At 32.6% G+C, this 16,647-nt stretch overlaps 1 protein-coding gene across 2 annotated transcripts in view; it reads right to left on the bottom strand.

The window, feature by feature from the left end:
* Nucleotides 1-6,599, bottom strand: part of LOC145299214 (transmembrane protein 272-like) — a 67,910-nt gene extending 61,311 nt beyond the window's left edge. The window contains exon 1 of one of the 2 annotated variants that reach the window (XM_080144383.1): nucleotides 5,837-6,599. The gene's annotated coding sequence lies outside the window, so the exon portion shown is untranslated. The remainder of the gene's footprint in view (nucleotides 1-5,836) is intronic. The other variant, XM_080144384.1, reaches the window with a different exon arrangement.
* Between the last annotated feature and the right edge of the window lie 10,048 nt (nucleotides 6,600-16,647).

The following is a 16,647-nucleotide window of genomic DNA, read 5'->3' as shown; positions in this document are numbered from 1 at the left end:
TTATGTACCCGTAAGAAACGAACAGATCATATTCGAAAAATCACTTAATTTGATAAAGTAATTGTATTTTTATTAAAGAGGACTCGTAGGCATTTCGCAAGTTAAAATTATTTCCCTTAGTTTATTCAATCTGTGAAGACACTTATTAAATTTGTTTATCTTCAGTTTAATGTAAAACTTGATCAGTTTACGTGATATATGGAATGTGACGGTTTCGTTCAATCGCTGGTACCTACAGCAGCATACTAATTTTATTTTTTGTAATATAAGAATTGTGGATAAGAATTATTTTTCTTATTGTGGTTATTTTCGGGTCATTTTTTTCCAAATGCAACCAATAATTGAACTTAAAACATTTAGATTATTTTAAATAAATATAACTGAAGCATGCATGGTCCCACGTAAGTTCAGTGAACGAGGCATAAAAAAATAGTCAATAAGTTCAGCATTTACCCCCCTCCCCATCATTTAGCTCCAACTTCCCCAGGGAACGTCAAATCCTGGCGAAAATGAACAAACGGTGCAGTTTTACGCCTTAACATATGTAAATGTGAGTTCTGCACCATGCAAAAAAAAAGTCCATCACCCCCCCCCATTTAGCCCCACAAGTCCCCAAGGACCTTACATATTTAAATTTGAGTTCAGTATCATGCAAAACTGCTGAATACATACACAGAAAATGTTGGACAAATATGGTAAAAATGGTGTTTTATTAGCCCTAAAAGAGAGCCCTTGAGGTACACCCAAGAGTTATCGCAAAGTATAGACAAACAAAAATATAGAAATCAGTAAGTTACAACTTTTCAGAAAGTTTTATAAAAATCCAAGAAATCAATTTTTTTTTTTTTTTTTTAACAAGTACAAAAGTTTCAATGTAAGCCATTTTAACCCGAAAAGCACCCGTAGGGGGGGGGGACAACCGGAGTATTCCACGAAAATCGTTTTTTTTTTTTTTTTTTTTTTTTTTTTTTTTCATATCATGTTTAACGTTTGTGCAAAATTTTAAAAAATTCCAAGGCGTAGTTATAGAGAAAAGTGCGGACGAACAAACGGACAAGGGTGAATTTACAGGTCCACTCTCCTTTTGTCGGAGGGGAACAATTAAAATGAATGTTTAAAAGAATATGCAAATTAGCTAGATCTTTTGCTAGTGAATGCAATTTCACGCCTCATATATAACAAAGTTGTATTTTCTTTTTAAATAAATAGAAAAAAGGGGTTTTAATATGAATATCAATACAAAAAAAAAAAAAAAAAAAAATCGGAGTATGGATATATCTCGCTCGAATTCGGCGTTTAATTGTTCTTAATTCTCTTCATTGTCGTGACTATTGTTTGGTGGCCTTGAGGTAACGACTTAGCAAAAGGTGGCTTCGTGGCTGGGTTCGAATCTCGTGATCGGCAGGAATTGTCCTCCCCTACACTGATGATTGTGTAAGTATGAAACACTAGTGTCTGTAGGTATAAAGAGTAAGTATTGTTTAATTATAAAATAAGTACATACAGTTGAACCCCGGGATACGGTGACCCTAAGATACGTTTATTTTCAGGTTATGATATGGAATACGATGTTTTTCCGGCCCCTGGTTACGGTTTTTCCCAGCCTTACGGTGTTATTTATGTTATTTGATTATATGCATGTGTATTATATACTGTGCTGCATTTTGTTACTAATTTTTAATGCTGTATCCCGGGGTACTAATATATATATATATATATATATAGCTGCGACATGGAATTGAATGCGCACCTTTTGGAAATCAATCAATTAATAAAATCGCTTAATTACTTATGTCCTCTGTTAAGCACGATCCCAAATAATACCCCCTTACGTTTCAAGTGGAAAGATGCCTTGTTTTAGGTGAAAAAGAGTAAAATAAATGAATAAAAATTAAATTGTTTGCAACGATCAAGGCGTAATTTTTGCTTTTTCTTCTACTTCCTGTTTTTATACCAATGACATTTTTATATCGAAATATATTCATGAATCAAAATATAAATTTTGGTTTTCTTAAAAAATGAATCTTTCCGAGAGTAAATGTGGTATTATGGTGACTGAGATGATTCTCGCTAAAAGTAAGATAATTTCATCACTTTGGACTAAAGATGACCAACAACATCTAATTCCCCCGGACTTTTTTCTCTTCTTCACATTAAACCAGACATATTGCCACTTGGACGTAAGAGAAGACTATTTTGGACCATGTCTATATCGGCATTATAAGGGGGGGTTGAGAAGCGAGATATCGGTTTACATTACATTTAAAATTCTTCATGTTAGTACAAGGGAAGCATGAAAATCGGAAGTGGATTCCAAAGTCTTGCACTTCAGAAAAAGAAATTGTGAAAGCAGGTTTTCCAGTCTCTAGGGAGCTCTGCATTGGAAAGGTGGGATTTTGCTGCTTGTTGAGTAGACTTATTTACATTAAGTGGGTACAAAAGCTACAAGTTCGTCAGAACACATTCCGTTTAAATACTTTTGAGGCTTTGTGCATAATTTGTTTTAAATGTATTTTGGAGGGTGGACCTGTAAATTCACCCTCGTCCGTTCGTACTTTTCTCAATAACTACGCCTTGGAATTTTAAAAAAGTTTTTTCACAAATATTAAACATATGAGTAAAAAAAAAAAAAATAAAAATAACGAATTTTCCAGGAAAACTCCAATTGCCTTCCTAGGGGGTGCCTTTCGGGTCAAAATGGCTAAAATTGACACTTTTGTGCTTATTAAAAGAAAAAAAAATGCTTGAATTTTTATAAAACTTTCTGAAAATTGCAACTAACTGATTTCTATATACTTTTGTTTGTCTATACTTTGCGATAACTCCTGGGTGTGCCACAGGGGTTCTTTTTAGGGCTAATAAAAACCACTCCATTTTTGGGACTATTTTACCATATTTGTCAAAAATTTCTTGTGTATGTCTACTTAGCAGTTTTGTACGGTGCTGAACTCAAAGTTAAATATGTTAAGGCCTTGGGAACTTTTGAGGCTAAATGGGGGAGGGCAAATGATGAACTTGATTATTTCTTTTTTTTGCATGATACAGAACTCAAATTTACATATGTTACGGCCTAAAACTGCCTCGTTTATTTTCACCAGGATTTGGCGTCCCTGGGGACTTCTAGAGCTAAATGGGGGGGGGGGGAGCAAATGCTGAATTTTTTTTTTTTATGTCTCGTTAACTGTGCATTTACGGGGGACCATGCCTGCTTCACGTGTTTCATTAATTTTCAGTAAAAACATATAAAGATGAATCTGTTCTTTATAGGAAAGGAAGGATTAGTGTTTTTGACTGAGGCAATTTTTAAAAAATCTCACTACTATATGGAATGTGCTCCTTTTTAAGAGCTGGATATCCCCCATAAAAAGCGACCTTTTGTCTAACTTTGCCCTAGTGAGGAGACGAGTAAATAGGCACTTAAATTGAAACAACTGTTTCAACAACAGCAGTTACGGATTGTACTATTTATATGCGACAGATTCAGGCACGACAAATGTATGGCTAGGTACGACAACCGTTTCTACTGTTTCTCCAATCACGTCATTTGAACAACCTCTGACGACGGGCAACCGCTAATTCCAAAATTCTCACAAGATATTTGCCAAAAATAAAGTAATATTTTTAAACATAAAGAAATGAATAAAAGGCAATCTACATTTAGACAATTTGGAATGATTTTTTTCGTTAAAAATCTTTGAAAAAAAACAAAACATTTTCTTGTTACATTTTTTTTTTTTTCAGACTTGTGGGAAAGATTTTTTTTTTTTTTTTAACTAAAAAAAAATTGTTTGACAAAACCAAGATATTTGCTAAAAAATAAACTCGGTTTTTTAAATCCGAAAAAAAAAAAATTCAATTATTTTAAAATGATAACAAATCTGCCTAAAATAAAGTCGATTTTAACTTAAATGGACTGGCAGTTTTTTTTTTTTTTTTTTTCGTTAAAACCTACAAAGATTTTTAACGGAAGAAACATGCCAATTCGCCAAAAAAAAAAAAACCCAGATGATTTTATTAAGACTTGAGGAAAATTAAAAAAAACAAAACAGCGGAAGCAGTTATCGTGCATAAAGCTGTCGTACATAAATAATAAACCTGCAGCAATTGCCGATGCTGTGGTCTACTTTATTGCATTTTAAAATGACGAGCGCGATCAAAACGTTTTAATTTCTATTTACCTGACAAGTTTCAGTAAAATTTTACCCCCCCCCCCATATTAAAATTAAAAATAAAGTTGCAGTACCTTTCCACGCTCAAAAAATCCTTTCAAATTACCTCTATTTAAGGTTTTCGGGGGGGGGGGTGAAAACGAAAATATGAAGAAATTATAGTTTCAAAAAGTGTTGGATTACTTTTCTATATTAATTTAACGTAAAATGAGCACCCACTTTATGGCAACCTTTTTTTGAGGGGGGGGGGGGGTCAATGGGTTTTTGGGTGTGCTGAAAACGAATATCGCATACCCAGAAAACTACTTATTTGCGGAAAATTTAAATGCTATATTCGTTTCTCTGGAATTTTTACACGTTATTTTTGTTATCAGCGCCCCCCGAGCTGTAATAATGGTAATCTGAAAGGATTTCTTGAAGATGGAAAAATACTGCACCTTTACCAAAAATAATAGCACTGAGGTCCGTTTAAATTTGCCGGTTTTTTTTTTTTTTTGTTTTTTGTTTTTTCAATTTGTATAATTAACTTTTCATAATATTCCTTTGGAAATGGTTTCTGAATTTTTGCGATGAGGATTGAGAATTGTGATTATTCGGACTACTGTTCTCATCTTTCAGCCCATCTAACATTCGAAGAATTAGGTGTATCTTATCGAAATCGGGATTTTGTTTATCGGACTCGGGAATTTCGAACATAATCCTTTATTTAATCAACAAAGTTAGCATGCTCTCGTTCCGTCCGCCACGCCTGGATAGAAGTCTTAATTCGCAAATCTGCTCTTACTATCGCCTGCATTGAGGATTGAACCTCCAATCGTGAGAACAGTGTCACTTAGTACTGAATTGTACGTGATACTTTCCGTTATTCACGAGATAAGAATAGAAGTTAAAGTAATTCTTTAGAAACGTCAGTCCATATTATTAAGAAGAAAAAAAATGACTCCGCAAAAATTAACTTGTAAAATTGTACGTCTAAAAACAAAAATAGGTTTAAGGCTCTCAAAATTAACTCTAGAGTTGCCCGCAAGGACCCATGGTGGAGTGGATAAAACACTTGGTAGAATTCAGTTGTAAGTAATACTGATGATTGATGGTTCAATCTTCAGAATATGATTGCGAATTACTTATAACATCTACAGCTCTTACGGAACGAGAGCGTGCTACCCCCCGTGGGTTAAATAAAGGGTTCCGTTCGGAATTCCGTGCAGATTGTAGAGTTCGATAAATACACCTGAAGAAGATCGGAGGTTACATCGGCTGAAATGTTGTGAAAGTAACGTACTAGGTGAAAACAGTAGTCCGATTAATCCATCTCTTCTTTTTATTCAAAATTTTAAATCATTTTTAAGACATCAAATATTTTGTCATGCCATGGAATTAATTGCTATCTAAATATCTGCTTTATTTATTTTAAGAATGTCATTTTAAATTTAAAAAAAATGATTGTTTTTTTGGTTTGTTTTTACTGTTTTAATTAACGGGAGACATGATATAACTTTGTAGAAAAATTCATTTTAAAATTGCTATAATCGGATTTTTTTTTTTTAACTTTAAAATGAGAGTAAACACTAATCGAACGATTTCAATAAAGTGGCTGAAAGTTAGTTAAGTACATACAAATATTGAGATTTAAAAAAAATATATTTGACACCGAAATTAAAACTTACCTAAAGTGTAAAATATTTTTGTTCTTCTCCTCCGTATTTTGTATCCAAAACTTGGTATTTGTTTTGACGTAGTTTTTCTGCGTTATTTTTTTTTAATACTTAAAAAAAAAAAAAAAAAACTTTATTAATAGTCTAATTTATTTTTAATGCCATGTGTTTTCGTCTGTGCACAGATCACATTTGTAAATGAAGACAATTTCAATGATTTTTTTAAATTTTTTATTTTTTTTATTTTTGTAATAGGATCTCCGTTTGGCGAAGAACTTAATTTATCATAATACTTCAATTTGCTTAAACTTCGGAAACAAAACGATTCAAGCTCAAATCTATAAAAATTGTCAATCTTTGTTTTTATACGCATATAAAAACGCTAACATTTTTTTTTCTTCTGCATCGCAAATGATCTGAAAATTGTTGGGTAGTTGTCTCCTCGTTCAGACCAGTGCGTGCGCGTTTGTGCTAAGTTAGTCGAACGTCCACCAAGTGTCCTAATAATGTGCACCTGTTGATTGGATGTAACATGTTGTGCGTTCGTCCCCCTCCTCTTTCTCATACGTATGTATATATTCTTGAATCAAGTCTGGTCGCACTGCTAGTGGAATACATTACGACACACTATTGTTGTCTGAGGCGCGTTATAGGTTTAAACATTGGAGTTTGTTTTATATTCGGAGAAAAAACAAACAAACGAGGACTAAGAAAATACGCAAAGGCTGAGGCCAAATAACATGTATATTTTCTTATGGATCATTTTACTAAAGATATGTGACCACGCACGTAAATGTACATATAATACCCCCATATATATATATATATATATATATATATATATATATATATATATATATATATATGACTTTGTCGGTGTGTGTGCGAGAAGTTTCTACCAAACTCCGCTCTGAATAGTTGAAACTTGATATATAGGATATTTGGATCAAAATAGTTTAGTTTGGCAAAGTATGTCGAATAAAACATCACTCCTGCTGTTTTTTTTTTTTTTTTTTTTTTTTTTTTTTTTTTTTTTTTAAGTATGTTTAATTTTGAACATTCATAACTAAAAGTGTCTTAAGTTTTTTAACTCTTTGTATCCACGTCGGTAGTTCACACGGTAATGATACTGGAGAGATAACTACCGACTAGGACTGGGGCGCTAAACGTTCTGGTTTCAATTCTAGCGGATGGTACTCAAGTCATTTTTTTTTTTTTTATAACCTTAAAAATCATTATATATCGGATAATAATCAATAAATTGGCACTATCTGCATAAATTAAGACATTTATGCGTATTTTACAACCAGAGACCGCCGAGCGGCCTGCTAGTGTGCGCATGCGTATGTATATATATATATATATATATATATATATATATATATATATATATATATATATATATAATCCATCCATAGTCCTTGAGATCCTGGAGGGGTATAAGCCATCTACAACTTTGTAGATGTTTTTTAGCGAGGAGTTCTTTTTACAGGGTGAGGGTGCTGGCCCCACGTCCAACCTTCCCAGCGCTAGGTGTATAAGAATTTTTGTAGGAATTTTTGACACCCCTAACACCCTTAACACCCAACTGCGAACAAAATAAAAAAAAACTCGTAATTTCTCTTTTAAAAATGGGTTGTTTATTTTCTTTATGGAGTATACTTTCAAAATAAACTATTAAAGTTGTTTGAAAAGAAATAGAAATATGTTTTTTTATTTAAAAAAAAAACAGTAATGAATTTTACGAACTCAATATTTTTCAAGTTTTAAACTTTAAAAATCTATCAATTTTTCTATTGATTCTATTTTAACAATATTTTCAGGGTCAATGTGAAATTTTATGCTCTTTCCAATAAACCGAATATAATATTTTAGAAAAACGTTTTGTTTTTTTTAAAATTCACGCCCCCCCCCATTTTCAAGTGTCTATTAAAAAGTAAATAATTTACCCACCAAAGTTTTATATATCACAAATTGAAGAGAAAAGGTCAAATAATATATTCAAATTTAAAACAAAAAAAGTAGTGTTTCTTAGAAATTTACCTGTAAAGTTCGAAGTTTAAAACTTTTTTTAAACCACGTTTGTTTTTTCTTTTTTTTTTTTTAATGAAACCTTGCTCTTTTAAGTAAAAAAAAAAAAAAAAAAAAAAAAAAAAAAATTAGGGCTTGAATTACATTTTTCGAGTAGTTATAAGCTTGGAAAGACAGAGGGTCGAATAATTCACGCCTCCCATTTTGAAATGTCTATTAAAAAGTAAATAATTAATTTACTCACCAAAGTGTTATATATCACAAATTGAAGAGAAAAGGTCAATAAATATATTCAAATTTAAAACAAAAAAAAGTAGTGTTTTTAGAAATTTACCTGTAAAGTCCGAAGTTTAAAACCTTAAAAAAACAAAAAAAACACATTGTTTTTTTGTTTTGTTTTTTTAATGAAACCTTGGTCCTTGCTTCTTTAATTGAAAAAGAAAATTAGGGCTTGAATTACATTTTTCGAGGAGTTAGAAATACGGGGTGGAATTATTCACTATTTTTCACGAAATTTCTGACACACCTAATACAGCGCCTAGCCTTCCCAAATGGTCACCCATCTGGTACTGGCCAGGCTCAACGTTGCTAAACTTCGGTGATCTGGCGAGAACCGGTGTGTCAACGTGATTGTACCGTACACACACACACACACACACACACACACACACACACACACACACACACACATATATATATATAAAATTCTGCCTTGGAGATGCTGCTTCTCTAAATGAGTTGCAGCAGAAACATGTATGCACATATGTAGCCAATAATGTTTGTATGAATAAATATACTATAATTACACCCTGCTTGTCATTGCATAGTTTTTGATAAACAAGATATTCAGAGGCTTTACATGGAGGAAATAATACAATCACATTGTATATATATTATTAGATAATAACTCCCTATTATTAACTGCTTGTAATTTTTAAAACCATTTATAAAATATTTTTTACAAGAAATTATATTAAGAAAATATACCGTACGTTTTATTTAGAATTCAATGTGTACCAGCATTCGATACTAGATTTACATGAAGCTTGGGAAACGCGTTAACTGATTTAACAAGGATTTTTTTTTCTTCACTGATGAATCCAACACTATTTCCCTGTTGTCAAAAATATCGCTCGTGGAATGTGTGAACTAAAAAAATAAATAAATAAATGGACAGCCTCACAACTCTTGCTCCCCTCATTCATTTCTGGTGTCGTAACCCCGACGCACGCGCGTCGAATCTACTCCAAAACAAAATAATGGCGCGCTGCCTCAACGGTAAAACCCAGTTGCGCGCGCGTGGATGTATAAACATCGTTTCAGCTGCGCGTACATTTTTTTTTTTTTTTTTACCCATCCACGCAAGTTCGGTGGTCCTTAATCGAAATTTCAGTTATTCGTGCGGACGTCAGTTAAAGCATCTTACGCCATAAGAAAGTTATTCTTTTCATCAAATCAGATTACAGGAAAAACAAATGAAAAAAAAATGCTTTTCTGAATGACTCCCTGGTGCCGGTCGGACAAGTAAAATAAGGTCATTTTTCACCCACACCGAAGTCGATCTTTGAACACCATGGCGTAAACATCAACATCGACCCGTCCGCGTTTGGACGTTAAACACGCGCGCGCCCCTCAATTCCTTCACGTGGATACGGGCTTGCAACCCTAATGGACCTTTTTTTATTCCCCTTTTCTATCTCCCCGCTAAGTAAGCAGTGGGTTTTTATAGTTTAATTCTTTCTAAAAAGACTGATTATTTCTAACCAAGAACTCTTACTTGTCTCCTTCAGAACATTCAGTTAATTCAGTCGAAGACTTTCCTGGATAATTTCAATACATAAAAAAACCATTCAATTACCTATCACATATTGTAGATCTTTTTATACCTCAGTTGAGGAACTGTCTTTTTTATTACATCGAAAAACATTGAATTATCTCGGTCACAGAGAGAGACTTTAGATCAAGAAACTTTCGTATCCTCTCTTTTCTTTTACAATCTTTTATAAATAAAATAAATTTTGTAAATAATTTATCCATTCATCTCGGTCATCTTTGCTTGCTTGTTTCAACACTATTTTGGACTTGATTTCACCTCTAATTCCTAACACTAGTATTCTTAATACACAACTCCTGATTTCTTAAACATCTTGAGTTTGCGACATTAACACGGACCTTCGGAATCCCGCAACACTGGCAAGAATTATATTTTAGTAATAAATTTCAAGTTTATGAAATTGCTTTCCAATCATGTTGTATACATAATTGCATGCATTTGTGTTCACATAAACGTTACGAGATTTTGTATAGATTTTCAGTATTTCGAGTTCTCAGTGCGCGAGTAGGGCTACATGCCCGAAAGGATGAAACACTAGTATCTGTAGGTATTTAATAATTATCATCCCATGGCCCTGACCCCTAAGGGGCATAGACCATCTACAACTTTGTAGATGCTTTTGTAGCGACTGAGATCTTTTTACAGGGTGAGGGTGCTGGCCCCACGCCCAACCTTCCCAGAAGGTACATACAGCGCTTAACCTTCCCAAATGGTAACCCATCTGGTACTAGCCAGACTCAACGTTGCTTAACTTCGGTGATCTGGCGAGAACCGGTGTGTCAACGTGATTGTGCCGTACAATAACTATTATAGTAAATAATTATGTCAACCCCTTTTATAACGCTAACACCCTCTCTGTTCGAGGGCCGGGATGCACCCGTCGCTATCTTGGTTCACGGGAGCATACTTGTGATGTACTTCTGGCCGTGTTTGTCACTCCCAGCTCGCAGGACTATAGATGCAACCCAGCAGGGCTACATTCTTACTTGTCTAGTGGTAGACCCTCAAGGGTGACCAGACTCTCACTGGTCACTGGAAAATATCTTCTGCTGCTCAGGGCACGCGAAATGTGCATGACCCTAAGTCCGTGTGGCAACATTGTCGATTCGGTCGTCACTCTGGCTTCGTGCTGGATTCAGTCTGTCTCCTTCATCTGGCGTCAGGGCATACCTGAAATAAACTGCATCTTCATTCAGGCCGGCAATCGAGAAAGAAAAACTCTGGGACATGTTTATATAACGAAACAAAATAATTATTCATAAATCGTTTTACACTTGTTTATAGTCGAGTTCTTTGATCCGAGCTTCATGATGCATGTTGCATAACAAGTTCCTCTAATTAATTTCCCAACTAAGAACAAGAGCCTTTCAACTAAGCTCTATGAGGGTTTCGCCCCCCCCCCCTCAGGCGGGGTGAGAGCGATGTGAACGTCTCGATGCCAGTCAGTAAAAAGGACTCTAACTCTAAAAAAAACAATCGTTTTCATCAAATCAAAAATTCCCCTTCCACCTTTCTGGAGTTATTCTTTCTTTTCTCTTAGAGCTTATCTCTACCAGACCTCAACCCCCACCTGCACTGAGGTTTTTACTTATCAATTAGGCATGATTAGTCACCCCAGGTCGAACAATGCCTGGCGGAGACCCCCCATTCTTCATCTCGCTCAACAGTGATTTTAAAAACAACCTTTCCGTTGTTGATAGATGTATTCTCGTTTGTCTTCTCTTAAAAAAACCCACCCCGGCACTAATGTGATAAGCGATAACTATTTATTTCCCATTGAAATATTTTATTTCTTTTCTGGGGGACAGGAATCTCATAAACATCTGTTTTTCCTTGACCAAGTGTCAGCATGCCCCCTTACCATACCTCATCCTCTCCCATTTCTCTTCCTCTATTTGAAAAGCAAGATCATCTGGTGTCGCCAGGGATCTCGTCATACTCTAAGAAACTCGTTTCTTATCGTTGAGCACTTTCAGTTGAAATAAATTCGGTCAATTTAGATCACTCTAACAGACGTTTAAAAACATTAAAAAAATGTTTAAATTTCAACAGTATTTCTCGCGATTAACGGTGGCCGAATGAATTAAGTCCTTGCTAAAATAGTCAGATGATTTCTGTTGTCGGGCTCGGATCTATCGACCGGTGTTAATCGTGTCATCAATGCCAGGTGTCACAATTCTTGCCGTTTTTTAGTTACTATAAATTGAATGTTTTTTAGTTACTATAAATTGAATGTTTTTTAGTTACTATAAATTGAATGTTTTTTAGTTACTATAAATTGAATATTTTTTATTTCACTATAAATTGAATATTTTTTTTTAACTATAAATTGAATATTTTTTTAACTATAAATTGAATATTTTTTTTTAACTATAAATTGAATATTTTTTTTTAACTATAAATTGAATATTTTTTTTTAACTATAAATTGAATATTTTTTTTTAACTATAAATTGAATATTTTTTTTTAACTATAAATTGAATATTTTTTTTAACTATAAATTGAATATTTTTTTTAACTATAAATTGAATATTTTTTTAACTATAAATTGAATATTTTTTAACTATAAATTGAATATTTTTTTAACTATAAATTGAATATTTTTTTAACTATAAATTGAATATTTTTTTAACTATAAATTGAATATTCTTTTTTAACTATAAATTGAATATTCTTTTTTAACTATAAATTGAATATTCTTTTTTAACTATAAATTGAATATTCTTTTTTAACTATAAATTGAATATTCTTTTTTAACTATAAATTGAATATTCTTTTTTAACTATAAATTGAATATTCTTTTTTAACTATAAATTGAATATTCTTTTTTAACTATAAATTGAATATTCTTTTTTAACTATAAATTGAATATTCTTTTTTAACTATAAATTGAATATTCTTTTTTAACTATAAATTGAATATTCTTTTTTAACTATAAATTGAATATTCTTTTTTAACTATAAATTGAATATTCTTTTTTAACTATAAATTGAATATTCTTTTTTAACTATAAATTGAATATTCTTTTTTAACTATAAATTGAATATTCTTTTTTAACTATAAATTGAATATTCTTTTTTAACTATAAATTGAATATTCTTTTTTAACTATAAATTGAATATTCTTTTTTAACTATAAATTGAATATTCTTTTTTAACTATAAATTGAATATTCTTTTTTAACTATAAATTGAATATTCTTTTTTAACTATAAATTGAATATTCTTTTTTAACTATAAATTGAATATTCTTTTTTAACTATAAATTGAATATTCTTTTTTAACTATAAATTGAATATTCTTTTTTAACTATAAATTGAATATTCTTTTTTAACTATAAATTGAATATTCTTTTTTAACTATAAATTGAATATTCTTTTTTAACTATAAATTGAATATTCTTTTTTAACTATAAATTGAATATTCTTTTTTAACTATAAATTGAATATTCTTTTTTAACTATAAATTGAATATTCTTTTTTAACTATAAATTGAATATTCTTTTTTAACTATAAATTGAATATTCTTTTTTAACTATAAATTGAATATTCTTTTTTAACTATAAATTGAATATTCTTTTTTAACTATAAATTGAATATTCTTTTTTAACTATAAATTGAATATTCTTTTTTCTAATGAATAGTTATTTAAATCTAAAACAGAATTTAAAAAATTTTCAAAAAACTTTCTAAGCATGTATACATAGATTGATTTGTTTTTATTTAAACTCACCACCTGGGAAACGCCGGATAATTGCAACTTATATCTATACTCTTATAAATTTATTATTATTATTATTATTATTATTATTATTATTATTATTATTATTATTTTGTGCATCTGCATATTAAAAACCCTTTTATCTCGATGAATTTTCGTAATTTTTTAATATATTACTATTTTCGAGATGACAAGTAGCGTTTTTTTTTGTTTGCTTAAAACATTTTTTTTTAAGTCGATCTGTCGACTCTATCTTAACAAGCACCGAATTTTTAGTATTTTTAGTATTATCACCTTTATTTTTTAGCAAAAAAAAAGGGGGGGGGGGAAGAAGAAAAAAGTCCCCTAAGATCACATGGACAATATAGCATAAACAAGTGAAGCATGCATGCCCCCCGTGAGTACAGTGAACGAGGCATATAAAAAATGACAGAGTTCAACATTTGTCCCCCCCATTTAGCCCCCAAAGTCTCCAGGGGATGTCAAATTCTAGTGAAAATAAACAAACGGTGCAGTTTTTGGCGTTAACATATGTAAATTTGAGTTCTGCACCATGTAAAAAAAAAAAAAAAAAAAATGACCATGTCCACCATTTGCCCCCTCCCCCCACCGCCACCATTTTGCCCCGAAAGTCCCCAAGGTATTAAAATATTTAAATTTGAGTTCAGCACCATGCAAAACTGCTAAGTAGACATACACAGTAAGTTTTGGACAAATATGGTAAAAATAGTCTCAAAAATGGAGTGGTTTTATTAGCCCTAAAAGAGCCCCTGTGGCACACCCAAGAGTTATTGCGAAGTATAAATAAACAAACGTATGTAGAAATCGTTAGTTACCACTTTTTAGAACGTTTTATAAAAATCCAAGGCATCAATTTTTTTTTTTTTTTTTTTGTGCTTAAAAAAAAAGAGTCAATTTTAGCCGTTTTAACCCGAAAGGCAATCCTAGGGGGCAACCGGAGTTTTCCCAGAAAATCTATTCTCTTACACTTTTTACTCGTATCATGTTTAATGTTTGTGGAAAATTTAAAAAAAATTCCAAGGCGTAGTTATTGAGAAATGTGCACACAGACGAACGGACAAGGGTGAATTTTGTCGGGGGACCAAAAATATATAAAATTAATAAAAGAATTCAATTTTATATTCGTTTAAACTTGTTCACCTTTATTGTTCGTCAATCAGCAAATTTTTCATTACAAGCGACCAATTGATTGTCTGCTCCATATTCAGACCAATTCGTGTACTGTTTTATTTTTTGCAACCTCTTTCTCACAGAAGAGACGCTGCGAGTTTGTCTCTGCTTTATCGTTATTTTTATAGCAATGCTCGTGGCTCGTCGTCTGAGCGTCAAACTTAGACGAGTATTTCTCGTGAATCTGAAACCACTACCAATAATTCCCCCACTCTTCATCTGTGCCTTAACCTAAACGTAGATTCCATGAACAAAGTTTCTTTCCTAGAACTGCACACCCGTGGAACTCTTTTCCGTTTGTCTTCTTTCTAGTTGACTACAATATGGCCGTCTTCAAGTCCAACGTAAACAAATTCTTCCCCTTAAGTAATCCAATTTACCAAATTTCCGCTACTAACGATTACTACGATATTGCCCCATTGATCACTGTACACTCTTTAACCCTTGTCCTCGAGGAGTTTCTGGGCCTTGATAAGTGGTGATTCCTTTGTAAAAAAAAAAAAAAAAAAAAAAATGAAGGAAGACACTTGGTCGAATATGCGCCGATAGTTTTAAAAATTCGAACCTGTCGATTAAAAGAAACATGTTGCATATGTCACAACTGCTGTTGGTTATGAGCGGACAGTTTGGTTCTAATCATTTTCAGACCTGTCAACGTTTTTAAATCGGCAAGTGGCTCGGCTCATCTGTACCCGCATCGTTTTTTTGTAATCGATGAATACATAAGATTTTATTTTAATCTTTAAGGAAACATACAAAACCAGTAAATATAAAGAGTGCGTGTTTTTAAAGATTTTAATAAAAATAATTTTATTCAGTGAACAAAACACGAATGCCTATTTATTTCTTCACGAAGGCAAAGTTAAAAAAAAAAAAAAACGAAATAAACGGTGCTTTTGTTTGAGAGAAATATTCAGTAACTTATTACGGGAGGTCAGTTCAGAAAGCATCCGTATTTAAATAATTGGACACGTGTTCATTCCATTATACATATATTTTATAGATGATAGTCTCTTCTATTATAGACTTTGTGTGTGTTTTATAGGTTGAGTATGGGTGAGTGCGTATAGGTGTATGGGTGTGTGCGTTGGTTATAGGTATGAGTGCGTGTGTGTTGGTTATAGAATGCGTTTGTTATAGGTTGCGTATGGGTGCGCGCGTATGTTGGCTATAGATAGCATATGAGTGAGCTTGATATAGGTTGCATCTGGTTGCGTATGTATGTTTGTTATAGGTTGCGTATGAGTGTGTGTGTGTGTGTGTTATAGGTTGAGTCTGGGTTCACGTACACCATTGTTTATTCTCCCCCTTTTTATACTTCCTTTCTCTCCACTTTAAAAAATTCTCTTCCCATTCCTTTTGTAAATTTTTTTTTTTACCCGAGCCTCTCCTCACCGTTAGGCAATGGTGCTGATCCTTTGATATGACATGGCTTTAACCTTGCTTTCTTTATAACCCACAAAGGTATGAACCCATCAGTCCTGTTTTTAGCTTGAGGTAAAACGGGAACTAATCCCCTCAACCTTTCGTATAGAAACTCATCTACAAGGGAAACTCCGAACTAGCATCCCTATCCTCTTATTGCAGCATTGCTTATGCCTGTTCACTGTTCTTCCTTGCCACTGGACTTGAACAATTCCAGACCAGAAGTGCAGCTGGTGATTGTAGGGCCTTTGCTTCAGTATAAATTCATCATTAAACAGGAACCATTTCAGGGTCACTCTCGAGACGGCATTTGGCAATCAGTCATCTGTATATACACATATCTTTTAATTGGGGAAATTGGTATTTCTAAATTCACGCTTAAGTTTAAAATAACGAGTTTTCATCTAATATATAAAGTATAGCTAGTCTTTTTCTCGCCGGGTTTGTCACAGATTATATATATATATATATATATATATATCTCGAGATAGCCCAGGGGTAGAGGTTTAGGCGTCTTACTATGGGGTCCCGATTTCGAATCTCGCTAGATGCAAACACTCCATGTCAGTGGATAATTATATTTTTAACAACATATATGCCGCTCCCCATTTGGGGGTACCAAAT

This window comes from Euprymna scolopes, chromosome 2, assembly GCF_053919585.1.
Source record: "Euprymna scolopes isolate OS-2025 chromosome 2, ASM5391958v1, whole genome shotgun sequence".
Lineage (NCBI taxonomy): Eukaryota > Metazoa > Mollusca > Cephalopoda > Sepiida > Sepiolidae > Euprymna > Euprymna scolopes.
Note: the sequence above shows the minus strand (reverse complement) of the source record. Positions and strands in the feature narration are given on the sequence as shown.